The following is a 20416-nucleotide window of genomic DNA, read 5'->3' on the forward strand; positions in this document are numbered from 1 at the left end:
TTTCTCAAAGTAGAACCCCGGTCTACTCCAAGAAACATGTTTCCTTGTTTCTAGAAACATCAAAACGCTCATCAAACAGCAGGAAACATTTTGTCTGGGCACATGTTTCTCTGTGTATGCTGGGCTTTATATATAGGTATTCCTGATTTTCATGGATTTTGAAACATGGAATGCTTGGGCACTGCACAGCTGAAAACAAACTGTTCTCTGGCACTAAACCTCCACATAACCACCAACAGATTAAAAACAGTGTAGGCTGGAGTGTGGTTGGTTGGAGTGTGGGACTGGGATCCAGGAAATCCTGGTACTTAATCTCTTCTCAGCCAAAGAACTGCTGAGTAAATTTCCACCATATTGTTGTCCACGTCACCCAGTTGTAAAGCACAGGCACAAATTAAAGTTACTGAAAGAATTCCAACAATGGTATCAGAGATTACAAGTCTGAAACAATAAACAACAATCACAGCCCAAGGTGCACATACATGTTGAGGGTGTGTGCAAGTGCAAGTGCTCCGAGCGCTGGTACAGGTTGATGTGATGTGCAGTGCAAGTGCTCCGAGTGCTAGTACAGGTTGACGTGATGTGCAGTGCAGATGCTCCGAGCGCTGGTACAGGTTGACGTGATGTGCAGTGCAAGTGCTCCGAGTGCTGGTACAGGTTGATGTGATGTGCAGTGCAGGTGCTCCGAGTGCTGGTACGGGTTGATGTGATGTGCAGTGCAGGTGCTCCGAGCGCTGGTACAGGTTGATGTGATGTGCAGTGCAGGTGCTCCGAGCGCTGGTACAGGTTGACATGATGTGCAGTGCAAGTGCTCCGAGCGCTGGTACAGGTTGACGTGATGTGCAGTGCAAGTGCTCCGAGTACTGGTACAGGTTGACGTGATGTGCAGCACAGGTACTCCAAGCACTTGTACAGGTTGATGTGATGTGTAGTGCAGATGTTGACGTGATGTGCTGCACGTACCGAGTGCTGGTACAGGTTGACGTGATGTGCAGTGCAGGTGCTCCGAGTGCTGGTACAGGTTGACGTGATGTGCAGTGCAGGTACTCCGAGTGCTGTTACAGGTTGACGTGATGTGGCAGTGCAGGTGCTCCGAGTGCTGGTACAGGTTGACGTGATGTGCAGTGCAGGTACTCCGAGTGCTGATACAGGTTGACATGATGTGGCAGTGGAGGTGCTCCGGGTGCTGGTACAGGTTGACGTGATGTGAAGTGCAGGTACTCCGAGTGCTGATACAGGTTGACGTGATGAGGCAGTGCAGGTGCTCCGAGTGCTGGTACAGGTTGACATGATGTGCAGTGCAGGTGCTCCGAGTGCTGGTACAGGTTGACATGATGTGGCAGTGCAGGTGCTCCGGGTGGTAGTACAGGTTGACATGATGTGACAGTGCAGGTGCTCCGAGTGCTGGTACGGGTTGACATGATGTGCTGCAGGTGCTCCGAGTGCTTACAGGTCCTGAATCCGTCTCCCTGCTAACACACAAAAAAACAACAACAAACAGTAGTGCTCCAGCATGGTAACGTCAGTGTAAGAGGCTGTACTCACATAGCTGCATCCCCTTTGTACTGCTAAACTCCTTCCTGTGATCAGTACAGCGCCACGCTCTATCAAATCGCCACGTGTAATACAGCTGATCACAATAGAGCTGTGAAGCAGTCTTAAATCAAGGCCCTTTCACCAAGATGCCTGACGTCCAGTTCCATCCTACCATTGAGTCTAACCTTCTCTGTGAAAGCATACCACCAGCATTACTTAGTGCCATTCCAGGTCGGGATTTTCAGATTCACTCCCCATTCAATCTGATTGAGGGTTTTGTAGCTGAAGAAAGCTAAATTTCGCCACACATAGAGGACACCTAATCTTTACCTTAAATAAAAAATGTCACCCCAAACCTTTAACATAATCCTAACTTTAAAGACTCATTGCAAAAGATCATACATGGATGACACGACCACCATGACAAGAACGCTGCAGATAGCATCAGATGGATATGTATGTAGTTCATGCTGGCCAAGTAAAGGAGCAGCTCCACCATTGAAGGCAAAGTAGTTTAAGTGCCTCTTAAACGTATTTATTTAAGTTATATTTTTCATCCTTCTCCAGATCTAATACTTCAGCTACAAACTCTCAGCCAAAGAAATCACAACGTATTTCTATTTTTATTATCATCATTAGCAGCCGCCCCGTTATCTGAATAACAACTTAGACTCTAAGTTGCAGGCAACTTGATGGCTTCTAAGCTACTTCTGTCACAATTTAGTCAATTTGTAGCCAAAATAATGTTAAACATTCACTGCATTCATAAGTTTGGATTTATTCTAATAACTTTATTTTATTATTGTTTAGGTTGAGGTTCTATCTATTGGTCTTAGTTTTATAGAATGAGCAAAATCTGGGATAGAAAACTTCCAACAGTTTTGAAAAATCCAACTCAGCTCTATTGTCATCTATTGTCATCTATTGTCATCTATTGTCTGATTAAACCTTGTACCCTAGATTTGTTTTCCCTCTGCACTAAAAGTAATACTTAAGCATAAGCCAATAAAGTTTTCATACCATATTTATATCAAATGCTATGGTGTAGTTTTAAAGACACCTGAATATGTTTTAATACAGTTAGCTAGTTATTTATATAGCCTATTACTTCTGTATTTATTTGAATATACAGAAATCAGTGGTCTAGTATCTCTGGTCATTTATATCGCAGGCTTTGATTTCAGTAATGTAATGCACAGTCAGTAGCAATTAAGGGGATTCTCAAACATATTTTGGAAAGAAACGGACAATGAGTGATTTCAAATCACTGATTTGACACAACATAGGATAACTGAAGAACAGTTAAATACAGTACATTGTTTATGTAAACATTTTTTATGTGGGAGATGTGAAATACGGGGGGGTTATGGTTGAGGGATAAAATAAGAGTTGGTTCTTAAATGCCCCACCCCTCTCAAAGTTCACCAGTCGCCACTGATTATTATAAATAGTCGTACTAGTAATTACGGTGGTGAAATATAATTTATTCATGCACAGTGGTGAAGTGTTGTCCCAGTTTAGTGCTGGTTTTAAGTGACAGCTTTGGATCATGTTAGCTGTCTAACATGACAAACAAGTACAATTAGAATCGACAAAACAAACACTAACCACTCACAGTACTTTTTACTCTCCTTCAGCGGTTCTCTCGCAACCATAACAAAGGAGCAGTTTGCTCGGCCGCATCCCCTTTTTTACCTACAGCCACGCCCCCCTTGGTTAGCAAGTGCAATATTTTTTCCTCCAATCCACGATTGCCACATTGCTTCCCATGACTTTGTGTACTGTGGCCCCGCCCCCTTCCTAGATGGCTGACTTCCGACTCACCCTAAATGAACTGTCAAACCATCCAGTCCGGGGCACATTGTTCCCTTTACGCAGCACCCTCACAGGTCGGGAGGGAGATTTAAAACCAAGATTCATTCATTCTCTGTCACAGACCCCTTTAGGTTTTTAGCCTCAGGTTAATTCCAGCATCCTGAGCACTGAGCTATTAATCCCCAACAGAAGATTCTCAGGTTAGTAATATTGGCATTGTAGTTTTAAACTTTGCATGACATCTGATATAGAATGATTCATCTGAGTTGAGAAACAGGCACCTAAACCAATTTCACATCTAGGGCAATACTCCTGCAGTGTTTTTGTCATTCTCGTCTTACTTTGCATTAAAAAAATCCACCTGCCAAGGACAACAAGCGAATAAAACAAAAAGAAACAAAAGCAAACATTTATGATTGAAGATGTTTATGCTGAGACAGCACAATCATTACAAACAAAGCAAACCAACAAGTAAATTTAGATACAAAAAAATCTATTAAGTTAGCCAAAAGTTTCAATTAACAGATGTTGGCAAATCCCTTTACAATTTGAAGAGTTTGTTTAGAATGTACCATGGAATCTTTAATGTCCATAGTGGAGAAGATCGTGCTAAAGGATAGCACCCTCTATAATAAAATCATGCTGGTGCATTGGATCAGTACCAATACCAATTTTATTATTATTATTTGTTTACTTAGCAGACGCCTTTATCCAAGGCGACTTACAGAGACTACGGTGTGTAAACTATGCATTAGCTGCAGAGTCACTTAAAACAACATCTCATCTGAAAGGTGGAGCTCAAGGAGGTTAAGTGACTTGCTCAAGGTCACCCAGAGTCAGTGAGTAAGCTGGGATTTTAACCAGGGACCTCCTGGTTACAAGCACCTTTTCTTTATCCATCAGACTTCACAGTTTCATATGCAACATCTGAATTACTCTAAAAGTCACCAATCCAAGCACTGAAAAAACACTTTAGCACTGTCTAAAATGCAGCTAAAAAGTGCACAATATGGATTAGTGCTATTTGGGGGCTTGCACTTCATAATAAGTAGCCCTGGTCTCTCTGTTTAAAGTGAACCAATACTATAAAATGTTTATTCAGCGGTTTGCATCAAAGTAATTGGGTTGGAAAAGCAGGCCAATATAACTATTAAATATTCACATGAGACTTAAGGATTTGTTCACAATATGTGATCTCTGAAGAGAATACAGAGAAAACATTCACACACACAGTGTTAGGCCAAATTAGATAAAATATGTAACATTTTAGAGTAAAACTAAGTATCTGTGCAATACAATAATTGCAATACTATATTGTGGGATTCCTGCTAAATAAATTACAGTAGAATTAACTAAACTAAGAACTACATTATTATTGAAGTATACCGAAGCCTACTGGGGGAATGGGGTTTGTGCATGCAAAACATGCTGTGGGCCTAGCTCTGTTGTTGGCATAGTTACGTCTTTGCCTATGCTCTGATACAACATAGGACAGGTCTAGGCAAATAGCCTTGATATACATTTTACAGCTTGAGATGGGAGGGTGAGGGAACTTAATCTCAAAATGTACTCCTACAGTGGCAAGATGTGTCAGGGATAAAAGACCATTGACAACAGTATCCATTGCCTTTTCTATAAACTGAAAGGACATTTGACCGAAATTCAAGATGCAAACTAAAACCAATATATTTAGACTATCTGCTGATCTACTATCTGTTATATGATACTGCAGAAGAAAGGCTTGAACCACAAATGGTACAGAGAAAAAGACTGAAACTTTTGTTTCTTTCTGAGAACAGTTGATGTGCACCTTCTGATGTAGTGACATAACAATCTACATTTCTTGGTTGTAAAATGCATGTCAACACCTTCATGCCTTACCCGTTTCCCTCTACCATCCTCACTCTCTTCCACTTACAAATTGAGACCTGATGAGTGGCAACCATTCAGAATACTGTATCTCTCCAGATGCACACATTCGACCTGTAGCCGACATATTCGTGCTACACTTTACAAGGTGTAAAATGAATGACTCTCCAACACCTCTGCCAATGTTTCTCATTTAATAACACAATATGTTGGCAGGGTCTTAATTATCATGGACTTAGAGATCCAATGTCAGGAGGATAAAGCTACAGGAGAGGTAAAAGTAAAATCTTATTAAGTGAAAGATGCCACTGCCAAGAAAAATAAATTAAGGAAGTATGCATGAATACAGTATGCTTTTATGGTGATTACTCCACCCAACTCCCTTCAAGAAAGCTTTTAATGTCCATGGCTCAGGCTTGAAGGGCTGTAGAAGTTACATTCAAATTTAGATGCCAATTGGATTTAGATTTTATAGGGTAGTCAGGTATTTTTAAGGCTCTTGATGGATGTAGATGTTTTTTTTTAATGAAGATTGAGGAAAGGAATCCTTTAATTAGATTTTCTTTTTATAGAAGCTATCCTTTGAAAACCCTTTGTTTCACAGAAGTGTCTGTGATTACAGCATAAAAGGGAGGACCCAGACGAAAGGAGGGAATAGAAATTAACTGGATCAGAGCAGGAACATGTGCCTAATTAACGTTTTTAAAGGGTTAGTAATGCACTTTGTTTAACCTTTAGCTGTGCTATTCTTAGTATTTTACAACTGGGTAACTGCCAGAGAGTTGCTAAAGGGGCTTATTGTACCAAGCAGAGAAAGGGTAAACCTTCATCTCTTTGACTACAGAGAAGAGTTTGCAGGACTGCATTCCTTATTATGCCACCGGAAAACTGTTTAGTAGCTCTAATGACAAAGATGCCAGTATTCTACTAATTAATTGCAGGCCATTACATATAACTAGTGAAGTATGGGACTAGGGCAATACAATATGCAAAGTAAAACCAAGAAGAATATTTTTTGTTCATGTCGCTGTTTTGCCTCAAGGTGCCTTCATGGGAATGGGAATAATTCAAATACATAATGTGATCCCTAGGGGTCACTCTTCTTTTAATCCCACTGTATGTTTCCAAATGTTGCTTTCAGGCAACACTATTATTGTAATGTGTAGATGTAGATGAGTCAGATTTCAATGTTTGAGGCATATTACTGAAAAAACACACATGCACGTATAAACATAGTTGTTTCCTTTTAATTAAATGTTTTAAGCATAAAGACAAATGCCAGCCTGACTTACAAAATTAGGACCATATTTGTAAAATAAATAAACAGAAATTGCTGTGCAATCAATTTTACAAGTTAAATAAATGTTTGAATATGTTCAGAGCTATGAGACATTTTGGCCTTGCTGCCAAAAAGTCTGTTATGTATTTTTTTTATTTTCATACATGCTTTTGAGATCTGTCATGCAATTGAATTCTCAAAGTTGCTGAAGAAGTGATGTTTACAGAATAGGGTCAGACTCTTACTTAAACAAATGACAAATGTTGATTTGTTTGGAATGCCCTTTTCTAACTTATCATCTTCCTAATATACAGGTCTTGAAACCAGACTTCCTGACTTAGGGTCAACAGAGGATTTTTCACTGACAAACATTTCCCACTAATTTGCGCTCTGTGGACAATTCTTGTAAACTAATCAGCTGGCTTTTACATGACCTTCGCTTTATGAATGTTCTTAAATTCCTAATACTGTTTGTGTTATAATGGCACCATATGACAACTGTGGTGTACAGATTGAAAATATACTGTTGAGGTTTTATTCTGCGCCTCAATGCATTTTGTGCTTGCCTTCCTTTATTTCCTTTCCTCAACACACTCCTGTAAAAAATATGTGATTAAATCTCATTCCGTTTGTTAAAATAAATCAATAATGTTACTGTTGTAACACAAGTAAGAAATACTTTTGGTGCAGATAGGATCATGTGAATGCAAATCAGGCAAAAATAATGTTTTAAGTGGGAAGAAAAATGTATATACAAACACTAAAGATTGTGATAGGAAGTGTGAGTTTTCCGCTGACACACAATGAGACACACGGAGGAGGTGACATTGACAATGTTGCTTAGTCTCGCAGTAACAGCGTCGTAACGAGAGCTGGCATTCTACCGAGGTCAAATTTAGGTTTAAAGCTATAGCTGGCAGTATTTATATGACTGCTTGGTATTTACTATTCAACCTCCAAATCTATGTTACATGGCAAATCAACAGAGGAAATGAAGGAGTCTTTTGTACTTTACCAGAATTTTTACATGAGCATCAGCATTGATAATGTAAAAAAACAGCCGAGGACAAGACGTCCTCGGTGTCCTCATCGTTAGTTAGGCCATGTAATTCTAGGATAACAACAAATAGGTTGTTGATGTAATCTATTGTATTGAATATGGTGCACATTTAGGCCAGTAAAGCATTAACTTTAAATTGTTAAAAAAAGATCCATATTAATATGAAGTTTATTAGTTGATCATTGACGAAGAAAAACTCACCTGTGCATACAGTATTCAGAAGGCTGAGAAAACTACCATGTTGGTTTTAGACTGCAACCCCCCCCCCACACACACACACCATCACCACCACCTTAAATGGAAAAGTATATTCATTTCCAACAAGCTGCATTCTACTGTTTCTCTTGGGAGTGAAAGTTTCACTTTTTCCTTGGAATATTAAATTATGTGAGGTTACATCAGTATATGTCATTGTGTTTCCATAAAATCTATACTTACACTGGATGCAATCCTAAAGCTACATTTTTAGAAAGCCCGGAAGTTAAGTAAAATTTTACCAAGAAAAAGGTCCCACAAAAATTCTCTGGGTTAAAGTTTGTAGAACAACTACTTTGAAAAAAAAAACTCAGTCCAGATGGAGCATGCAGACATACATTCCTTATGCTTTCAACATTCCAGGACTTGAGAGAGACAGAGTGGTGATGATGGATACAAACAGACTAATATAATCGTAAGGGGAATATGTCAATTACCAGTTCCACTTCTGAAAATATATTATACAAAGACTATATTTTGTATACTGTACCATTACTATGCTTTTCTGTTTTAATACATTAATAATACATTTTAATTTCTGTAAAATATTTTCTTCTTTTGCTGTTACTGTAATCTTGGCTCAGGGGGAAGGATCTCGGACCTCCCCACTGTTCTGCCCCTGCCAAGCTCCCTATTTCTCTTCTCACATCCTTATTCTCTGTCTCACTTATCAGTTTCCTCCATCCTCCCTTCCTCATCTACTATGCTGCACCACCTCTGCAACGGACTGCCACTGGAGCCAAGTGAAGCTCACTTCCCAGACTTATAGGCTCGCCCACACCAGTAGGGCCAGCGACAGGTTTTTTTGGGCCCTGGGCAAAGCACGTTTGGCAGCAATTACAGCTGTGAGAGTGTTGGGATACAGTAGGTCTCTACCAATATACGTAGACAACGTAGATTTGGCAATATCTGACCATTCTTCTTTACAAAACTGTTCAAGCTCTGTCAATTTCCTTGGAGAGCATCGATGGACAGCAATCTTCAAGTCATGCCACAAATTTTCAATTGGATTTAGGTCAGGGCTCTGACTGGGCCACTCAAGGACATTTACTTTTTTGTTCCTTAGCCACTCCAGTGTAGCTTTGGCTGTGTACTTTGGGTCACTGTCATGCTGAAAGGTGAATTTCTGCCCCAGTTTCAGTTTTCTTGCAGAGGGCAGCAGGTTTTTCTCAAGGACTTCTCTGTACTTTGCTCCATTCATTTTCCCTTCTATCCTGACAAGTGCCCAAGTCCCTGCTGATGAGAAACATCCCCATAACATGATGCTGCCACCATCATGTTTCACAGTAGGGATGGAGTACTTTGGGTGATGCACTATGTTGGGTTTGCGACAAACATAATGTAAAGCCAATTTAGGCCAAAAAGTTCCATTTTAGTTTTGTCAGACCACAAAACTTTTTGCCACATTCCTACAGAGTTTGTTTTTTGCATATTTCAAATGGGATTTAAGGTGAACTTTCTTGAGTAATGGCTTCCTTCTTGCCACCCTACCATACAGGCCAGATTTGAACACTCTAAACAATCACCACTTTGAACAATCTTGGCCATAAAAGCCTGTAGCTCTTGAAAAGTTGCCATTGGCCTTGTGGTAGCCTCTCTGATCAGTCTCCTTCTTGCTCAGTCATCCAGTTTGGAGGGAAGGTCTGATCTAGGCATGGTGTTGATGGTGCCATACAACTTCCACTTCTTAACAGTCATCGTGACCGTGCTCTAAAGGATAGTCAAATCCTTTGATATATTTTTATACCCACCCCCTGATCTGTGCCTTTCAACAACTTTGTCCTGGAGTTCTTTTGAAAGCGCCCTGGTGCTCATGGTTGAGTCTTTGCTTTGAAATGCACTACCCAGCAAAAGGAACCTACAGGAACTGATGAATTTATCCTGAAATCATCTGACTCACTACAATTTAACACAGGTGGAGGCCACTTAACTTGGTGTGTGATTTTGAAGGCGATTGGTTACACCTGAGCTAATATAGGATTGCTATTATAAGGGGGGTGGACACTTACTCAACCAAGCTATTTCAGTTTTTATTTTTAATTCATTTTATACAAAGTTCTAGAATATTCACTTGGAAGTTGTGGGGTAGGATGTGTAGATAAATGAAAAAAAAAAAACGATTTTAATGCATTTTAATTCCAGGGTATAAGGCAACAAAATGTGAAAATATTGAAAGGGGATGTATAGTTTCTATATATATATATATCTACAGTAGCCTTGTGAGGCGAGAGTGTATTAAATGGAATGTCCAGACAGTAATTTATGTGTACAGAAATAAAATAATTTATTTTTATTATCTATACACAACAAAATAATTAAATAACAAAAGAAAACAAAACGGCATGAGGGAGGGAGTGCAGGGGTGAAATCCAAAACAGATCGTGAGAACTCGTCTTTAATCGTCTTTGTGGCGAACCATACATAAACGAAAAAAAGACAAAAGAAATGTTAGTGTTTTCAAAAATCCCGCTGCACCAAACTAGTCTCTCCCTCCACCCGTTACTCCGCCTATTTTACTTTCCGACCAAAAACACCGAACACAGTAGTACGTTCCCTTTAGTATGTAATGTCCCGCCTCTGTAGTCAGTGGAACACCAATCCCCAACTGACAAGTGTCCTTATCCTTCACTTGACTCCAGTGGCTGGCTTTACATACTCGTACTTCCGCCCCTCACCAAGGTGCCGCCCCTCAAAAAGATGACTTTTGCCATGGTCACGAGATCTTGGAAAGGGAAGTCCCGAGTTGGCTGAATCACAGACCGAAATCCCTTTGACTCATCACAAGCCTATACAGTAGTAAAATAGTAGAAGTTATGATAATGAGGTTTGACAAAACACTTGTCAAATGAATGTCTTGATTGTTGGAAAGTATGAAGGAAATGTGCCAATTATAGAATGTCTTTAATTGGCACATTTGTAGCCAATAGCTTTCGGCTCTACGAAGCACTGGGGAGGACGGAAGCCAATAGGGAGTGAAAAGAGGCTGGTCTGGGAGTCTCCTCCGAGTTGGCTCTCTGAGCCAGGGGAAGACATCTGGCTCCCTTGCATGTTTATTTATTTTTATCTTTCCAGCTTTCCAGTTTCCCCCACGAGAGAAGTGAAGCTCAGTACTCAGGTTGGAAGTCTGACCTCCCTCAGCATAGGCGATCGTCAGCAAGCCGGGGGAAACCTCTGGACTTCTCTTCATCTTTTTGATTCTCCAGCTGTCCTATTTTCTGTTTCCACTTGGGGGATGCAAAGCTTGATCCTCTACTAGGGCAGCTCTCCATAAATCAAAGGGAGACCCTGTCCTCTTTTCCAAGTTACAAGCACTTTCCTCCCCTCCTAATCCCGGAGGTTCTTCCTCCACGCAACAGTCTTTAATAAGTTAAATTGCACTGATGGCTTAATTTAATATGTTATTAGATATTACATAATTCATACTGCTTTTAAATCTATCATATTATACTCAAACACTTAAGTAAAAATCCTGTTTGCATTTGGTAAATATAAACCATATTTGTAGTAAAGGTTACAACGTATTAACTCACTTGTGTAAACGCAGCTGGATTACTTTAATCATGCTGTTGTCCATGTGCTTCTATATTGAATCATGTGCTTGATGTTGTTTGCAAGGCAGTTCTATTTAGTCTTTTCTGCCAGAATATGCCAGTTTTTTTCCTTTGTTGTTGGTGATAAAATAACTAAAAACATACCTCCACTAACTAGAACAATCTATAATCAAAAGACAACCTATTTTTGGGGTCAAAAAAGACCAATTTAAACTACTGGGACCATAAAGCCTGCTAGTATAAACTTGCATACTTTATCAGATAACATCTTTACAGTCAACTGAGCTAAAATGTTTTGGCATTCTCAGACAAGCCTGGTTAACTTGATGGTCTTTTTCTCAGCCACCTAAATATGACTGATACTGTGGGACACAGTGAAGTTATCAGAAATATGAGATTCCAGGAGGATGTATCCTTCTTGCCAGTTGGATAAATCATGAAGGAAGGAATTTCATATTATAAATCAAATATATCTAGCTCTAGTCATTCTTCTGCTTCTTTATCTAAATCGTGTTCTAAGGTCAAAGGTATTTTGTACTTTACAGTAACCAGGATATGATGACTGAAACAAATATACAAAGTGAATCTAGGCAACAAGAGGTCTACAACAAGATTATTCTGACGTTTAATTCCCAAGTTTCTCTTTAAAAGATTTTCATTTGTACTAACTATTTTTGAATATGGGTGTGCCAATTATATTCTTAAATGGTTTTGCCTTTTGAACACTCAACAGCATCAGAAATTAGACTGTCCGAACTTGTTAACTTTCTATAAAGGAGGCAAGCTTCACACATGCACACGCACATGCTCACACACACACACACACACACACACACATAAACACACACACACACACAACCTGAAGAAAGGTATTTGATATTTGTTTTGTAGAATTGGTAAATGGCTTAGCTGTCTGGATTTATGGTTTAAGGCTTAACTTTGTTTTCTTTGTTTGCTTGTGGTTTTGAGCAGCCTTAACATCTTTTATGTTTCCACAAAAGATCACCTCTGTGTTCATTTAACTTCATGTGAATTATAAAGTCAGCTAGGGCTTGGTTTCATTTGCTCTTTTTCTATGTAAATATTAATTACTATGAATACACTCATGCAAATTATACATTACTGTATATTTCTGTTTTAGGAAAAGAAAGAAAATCAATGAAAGATGTGTGAGTGCAAAGTGTTCTCTCTCTCTCTCTCTCTCTCTCTCTCTCTCTCTCTCTCTCTCTCTCTCTCTCTCCCCGATATTTCTATAGAAATGCACTGAAAAAAATATTACCTAGAGGAAGCCTTGTCTTTGTTTTCGGGCAAAAGCACAAGCAGGCAAGTCAGCCTTTGCTCTTGTATAATGCAATATTTGAGCAATCAACATATTTAGTATGAAACCTATTTGTTGCTAATTACTGAGAATTCTCATGATTGAAAACCAACCCCTGATAATTATAGAATAAATACATGCATAATCAAAAAAGCAACAAAATTAGTTAAAAATAAAGAATACAGTAACAATCTCAAAATGGCAGTGATACAACAAAACAAAGGAGAAACTACCATAAAAATAGCAGAAAGACTCGGTTTACCGAAATGCATTGTGTGGCTATTATTGACAAGCACATTAGAACAGGAACTACTGCTACCAGCTCCAGGTGTGGAAGACCAAGAAAAGTTTCTGCAAAATCTGGAAGAATCATTGTTCGAGCAGCCCAACAAAATCCTCGGATTACTCCGAATAATTGAGCGAACTACAAGAATCGAGCGAAGATGGTCAAGAAATTCATGAGCAAACAATTTAACAATACCTTAACAAGATGAGAGTTATTAGACAATACACAAAAGAGAGCTATTAGAGTTTTCCATTGAATACTTGAAGCCTGATTTCTTCAACCAAATTTTATGGTCAGATGAATCCAATTGTTTTGTTTTTTTCACCAAGAAAGCAACAATATGTTTGGAGGAAGAGAGGAAAATAATTTAAAGATAAGTTAATGTCATGGTGGCTATAAATTAGTTGGGGTTGTGCACATTCTGAGTCTGTTTGCTTTTGTGTTTATTAGATTACTGTTTTGGTTTTGTTACATTTGTTTCACATTATATTTTGTTTATTAGCCAAAGGGATGCATGTTTGTTGCTTATTCTGTATTGCTGTGTGTTATTTGTTCTACAGCACAGGTGATTAGAGGGAGAGCATAGTCCCATTCCCCAATTCCAAATGCAGCCACAGGTGTTTTCCATTTACACCAATTAACAATCATTGATAGTCTCCAATAAAAAGGGAACTGAATGTAGAGGCAGGGGGAGCATGGTTCGAGGGGAGAATCAAACGGAGGACACAAGAAGTCAGCCATCTCGACCGACTGACCTAGCTACCTACCTATTTGCTTTATTATAAAGCTGAATCTCTACTTTTAATTTATATCTTTCAATAGAACAATTAGCAATTATTTTTAACTGCCCAAATACTTTTGTCTGCAACTGTATAGTAGCATTAAAAATATTAGTCTTATCTCTTGTGATCAGCAACACAGAACAAGGCTGGGGCGTGAACTCCCAGGAACTACGGGAAGCTACAGTTATTGATCAGTTGGCAGAGTACAAATGTTTTCTGTAAAAGTGTTTTCTTCTTTGTTTATGTTGTAAGAGGTTAGCTGTAAGACTTGAAGTTTTGTAAATCACATCCCTGTATCTCTCACTACCATGGAGGAATAGGCATAAAAATATTTTCCTAGTTACAAAATACCTATTTCAAAATAGAAATGGTGTTTTCTAGCTTTATTTTAAATAGAATTTGCATGTATTTTGATTTTTTTTTTTTTTTTTTACGTATGGGGGAAAAAAATTAAAATAGTTATTTTAAAATAAAAAATATTTTTTATACTAATTTGACTGAACAAGAAATGGGCACGATCCTGAAGAACTTCATCCTAGTCTGAGATAAACCATTCTACTTTGATTAAAAAAGTAATAATAATACAAAAAGACTTGTATTGCTGTGTCAAGTATAGCAATATTTCCTTAAAGACAGATGTAGATAGCATGGGGGACATACTGTCAATAATTTAAGAGGCCATGGAGGTTGGTGACCATAAAAAATGGGGAGGCAGGAAAAAAGCAGTGGGCTAGTGGGCCCTTCAGCCCCCAGCAGCAATAGAATCTTATTATTGTATTCTGATTGACTTTTCATATCTTAACGTTTTACCGCAATTTGACTGTTAAACACATTTTCTCCACTAGCCAGCAGAGAAAAGAAAACAGTAGCCCATCATAGTTTATTCTAATAAACTTAACTGTTACACACTGCCAGTGTATGTTTAAAATGCACTGAATACAACATTGATATAGCGTTTAGATCTCAAGACCACAACACTTTAACATACTTTGCATAAAATATTTTATAAACAACGTTATTAAGGTAGCAGAAAGGCAGACACAAATTTAATTTGCTAAGTTTAAATAAATGGCCAACAAAATAATGAAATATCGTTCTGTACACATGAAAAATATTTAATAAAAAAGAAGCAATGCAGTCAAACTTTAATTTGGGGACAAGATACATTACATTACAATGCAAAGAAACAAACAGAAACAGTACTCTATAATTCTAAAATAAATTTATTAAAATTGAAATGAATGAATCTATATTGGCGTCTGCTACGTCTTTCTAAACGCAGGATTTAAACCTTTGACCTTCTAGTCATCCCTTTCTCACATGGGATTAGCATTGTTCCACATGGGTTTTCTCAGCCACAGTAAGTGAAGGAAGGTTATCTTGTGTTGTTACCAGGTTGCCTGCAGCATGACACATTCCAGATTGTACCGTGTGTATCCAGTTTATAGTATTTTTACTGAGCTGTTTTACAGTACATTCAGTTACAGCAAGCATGAAAAGAAAAAAGATCTAAATCGATGCTGACAAAGACTAAGATTCATGCTTAAAATAATGGATGCAAAGCAATTCTATATTTTTCTTGTAGGCGTCTAAATAATTAGTTGTAATTTTGTTTAATGTTTTTCTATAGCTGAGGAATACATGATGTAGTGAACTTATAAAGTGCCTAATTCTATCAAGACTATTATCTAAGAAACATACAGATTCTTGAATGCCCCTTTAGTGCCACTCTGCGTGTTTAATGGAGAAGCAGCAGTAGCCTTCTAGTTACTTTTCTCTTTGGCATCCCACATAAAAGGCAGGGTTGATCTCAGCTGGACTTTATCATTTGGATCAATAATATAATAATAATAATAATAATAATAATAATAATAATAAAGTGAGTAAAGTTCAGACATGTCAGATTACATCATTTCATTTTCAAACCAATTGAGTGGCATTTCCTTGCACTACCGGTAACACAAAAATTCAACTTAATAACTATTTACTTTCCACAATATGCTATAAATTCAACAACGCACATGATATAAATTCAACAAAGTACATGCCTTCCTTACTTTCCTTTACGGGGTTTCTCGTGCTTGACGACTCACCACCAGTATAGTCTTGATAGTTCCCTATTGAAAGAAAAATTCAAGACTTTCAAGCTACAATTCACACAGTGATCCAACAAAGCAGCCAGAAAGACCAGGGAGCTTTCGAAACAAGTCAGGGGTAAAGTGGTAGAGAGAAACAGAGCAGGAGAAGGGTACAAGAAAGTTTCAAAAGGCGCTGATTATCCCTCTCAGCACAGTGAAGTCCATCATTAAGAAATGGAAGATGCAAGATACCACCCAGACACTACCCAGATTAGATCGCCCTCCCAAACTGAGCAGCCAGGCAAGCATAAAACGGGTTCGGGATGTCACTCTGAAGCCAACAATGACCTTGAAAGATCTGCAAAATTCTGTGTCTGAGATGGGAGTCAGTGTTCACACATTAACAATAAGCTGGTCCCTACACAAAGCTGGCCTTTATGGACGGGTGGCAAGAAAGAAGCCATTACCCAAAAAGCCTCATCTTAAAGCACGTATGGAGTTTGCAAAAAAGCATGTAAATGAAACTGCAGACATGTGGAAAAAGGTTTTGTGATCAGGCGAGACAAAAATTGAACTTTTCTGTCTAAATTCCAAGCGTTACTTCTGGTGCAAGTCCAACGCTGCACATCACCCAGTCAGCACTATCACAACTAACAAGCATGTGGTGGCAGCATCAAGTTATAGGATGCTTCTCTTCAGCAGGGAAGCTTGTCAGGATAGAGGGGAGAATGGATGGTGCAAAGTACAGGCAAATCCTTGAGGAAAACGTGTTTGAGTCAGCCAAGACTCACATTTCAGCAGGACAATGACCCGAAGCACAAAGCCAAAGCCACACTGGAGTGGTTGAACAAGAAGAGAATTAATGTACTTGAGTGACCCAGTCAAAGTCATCACCATCCTACTGTGCAAAGCTAATAGAAAAGACTTATGCAACCAGTAAATGTCATTTTGTACATTTTCTTTGCAAGTTTTCCTGACTTTTAACCACCTCCTCATATAACAGTGTTTAGTTTAACCACTACAGATATGAACAAAAAAAGTTTGTTGAAAAACTGTGCGCACATTATTTTTAATTCAACAAAATGTGTCATTATTGGTAGGGGGTGAATACTTCTGCAAACCACTGTATATATCACATCATGCACAGCAGCTTATAAGAATGTACATTCCACACTGTTAATCTTAAAATTAGTTTCTGTCAATCTTTTTTTGACAGGCTCTCCAAGAAGCAAAATACATTGAGAGAATGTTGGTTCAGATATTGAAGTTAAAGTGACGCTGAAAATTGGTTGGATTTGCACATGGAATTGACATGGAATTGTCAATGTTTATGCAACGTCGGATATCAATGTTTTTACAAGGTGTTAATTTAAATTCTGTGAATAAAAAGCACACAAGTTAGTATAACGGTCACTGTTTTCTGAATAATTTGTCATTTTGCCTCAAAATGGTGAAAAGAGTACCTAATACAACGAAGGTTACAGCCAAAGAGAAATATATTTTGAAATACTACTCCAGACAGTGCACTCTATACTACAGAAGTACAAAACCCGGAAAAGAATTGCCATAAAGCGATTGTGCCATTGTTGCCAAGGTCAGGAGAAACAGAAAAGTAAGTGCTTCAAATAATGTGCAGGAACTAATTGAGGAATGTGGTGTTAAGGTGACAGCAGAAACAGAATTCAATCTGAAACACTCTGTTTCTCTTGGCAACATATCTTCATAATTAATTGTTTGAACACATCTGGTAAAATATCTATTTGAAGAGCAAAGAGTACTCAGCTGGCTGAACCAAGACCGAAAAAGACACAATTAGGAGCTTTTCATTGTACATTTACATTTTTTTCAAGAATAACACTTTCTAAATACAGCTTATTTTTCTTAGTAATTGAACAAGGTCTAATTGAAACCAGAATTTTCATAGTAGTCAAAGTAGTAAAGGTTTATTAAAAAATACAAATAAATACTATGAAATTTGAGGGGGCCAATTCTGGGAATGAATAACAAGTGAAGTGGAATTAATCTAGCCATGTGTGACGCACACGAAAAGTGAGAATTCATACATGAAAAAGTATGGACACTTTATTCTTTTTACTTACCTGTATCTTTAAAATTGGAACACGTCAAGTCCTCCTTGAACCTAAGGGAAAAGCCTAGTAAACTGCACTATTTGATACAGCCACTAGGTGGAGCAGCCTAAATGCAGGACAGCGCTATCAGTTAGTGGTGATATCATGCTTTCTTTCAGTAGTAAAACCGAGAGACTGCAAGTAGCAATTGATTTAGTCCTGTCTTTACTTTTCCTATTTTTAACAGGTTAGTAAGAGTCAATATAGCATTGAAACGCCATAAATCACAAGGATAAATGCCGTAGATTATTATTTTGGTGGTTTAAATATGTATTTTTAATATTTAAAAGTGCACATTTAGAATCGGCCATTATAGTGGAGATCACCACGTGGGGATAATAATACAGATAGTGTTAGTCAGTGAAGACAAGATTGCGATTATGTTTTCCAAGTGAAACAAACTGGTTTAAAAGATATATAAAATGCTTGTGAAATATTACGGTTGAAGGTGTTCTGATAATAAATATAAGCCCATACTATCCTGATGCCAATAATCAGTGTAAACTGATATTTCTGTGATGTTTGTTATTCTGTTTTTCATTTTGCTAATTAATAAGGGTAGAATTTAGGCATGGTATAACGTGATGTAAATGCATGTTTTGAATTACTAAAACTTATACCTTATTGTGAGTTGTATGTACCATTATTAACACTGCGTTCAGGATGCTTAGACTTGAATGATATTTGTAGTTGAACTGATGATTGAGTGCCATGGAAGTAGTCTGAACGTGTTAAAATAGTGATGCTAGTTATATAACATGTATATGGAGAATGCATAACTATAGAAATGACACAGACTATCCACTGTGGAATGCTTCTTTGTTGTGATTGTCATGTTTTATTTTAACATACTACAGCTGAGATAGGGGTTGAATACCAATATGAAGACTATCTCAAAAGGCTTGTTATTGGTTATGTTCTATTGCTATTATTTTATTGTCATGATTATTATTGTTCTTCTCTGCACTTCTTCAGTGAAGTGCTGGATTGTTTTATGTTTTAAAACTTTCAGTAATAAAACCCAAAGACTGCAAGCAACAATTGATTTAGTCCTGTCTTTACTTTTCCTATTTTAACAGATTAAACACTTTATCTTCTGTTGATGGGCTCTCTGCCGGAGACCTGTAACACATGGCTATTGACCCAATGGGAGCTAGCCTTTTCACCTGCCTGCCTGACCTGGTTATTCAGCTTTGAATAATGGATCATTTAAAAAAAAAAAAAAATGTAATTCAAGATTTACACTCTGTTTGAAAGGGCAGCCATAGAAACAGATTAGCTGTGAGTCTTACCCCTCAGCGGAATATTTTTGCTGCTGTCTTTGGATTGTTTAATTTATTTAATTTTGTTTAGTTTTATTTTAATAATAAAAAAGAGATAAACCACTGTATATATCTGCACCTGCATAGCTTCAAGGAAATAGTTATGTTCACTTTTTGCTACCATCTCTTTCCTCAAGTCTTTGTCTGAAGGTCACCCACGCTCGGTCATTCAGGATGCCCATAGAGTAACACAGTTCAAAGTTATAAAACCAGCAAATACCCAGAGAGTTAAACCAAGATAGAGGAACCGTTAGGCTACAGTACAAAGAAGGTATGATCAGATGGAAGTTTATATACCTAATATAAGTAAATTATTGTCTTCCAATTACTTTTAGGAACCACGAATATTAAATGCAAAGCTAACAGGGGCAAAAGTACGGCTTTCGTTGAATGAGCCTCATTTATATATCTCCATAATCAAAATGAATAAATGAATAAGTTCCATGATACGAGTTGTTTAGCTACGAAGAAAAAAAAAACAATAAACAACAGCCTGTTTACTCAGACTGTAGAGAATAATGGTTAAATAAGCATTTGTATTAGCTTTTAATACCTCTGGTGAAAAACATTTAAAAATGTTGCAGGATTGTGACTGAGACAGAATGATTCTTGGTGATAAATCTCCCTCCTGACCTGTGACGGCGCTGTGTAAAGGGAACAGAGTGCTCTGGACTGGATGGCCTGACAATTCATTCCCAGGGTTAGGTGGAAGTCGGCCATCTAGAAAGGGTGCACAGCTGCGGTACAGTAAGTCATCGTTTCAAAGGGAAAGCAATGTGGCAACTGCAGATTGGAGGAGAAACGACTGCACTCGCTAACCAAGGGGGCATGACTGAAGGTACAAATAGGGAACGTGGATAGGTGATTTGTTCCTTTGTTTATGGTTAAGAGAACGGTAAGGGATGAGCAAAATATTATTGTGAGTGTTTAGTGTTTGTTTGTTTCGACGGTACTAATTGTACTGTTTGTTATTTATTAGACAGCTAACACAATCCAGAACTGTCGCTTAAGGCCAGCACAAACCCAAACAACACTCCACTATTGGGACTCGTGGTTGTATATTGTGTGTGTTTAAATACTGTGCTTATTATTTCAGGAATGAACCCCATGTTTATTTAGCTGAGCAGTACACATCC

Source organism: Polyodon spathula, chromosome 9 (assembly GCF_017654505.1).
Source record: "Polyodon spathula isolate WHYD16114869_AA chromosome 9, ASM1765450v1, whole genome shotgun sequence".
Classification (NCBI taxonomy): domain Eukaryota; kingdom Metazoa; phylum Chordata; class Actinopteri; order Acipenseriformes; family Polyodontidae; genus Polyodon; species Polyodon spathula.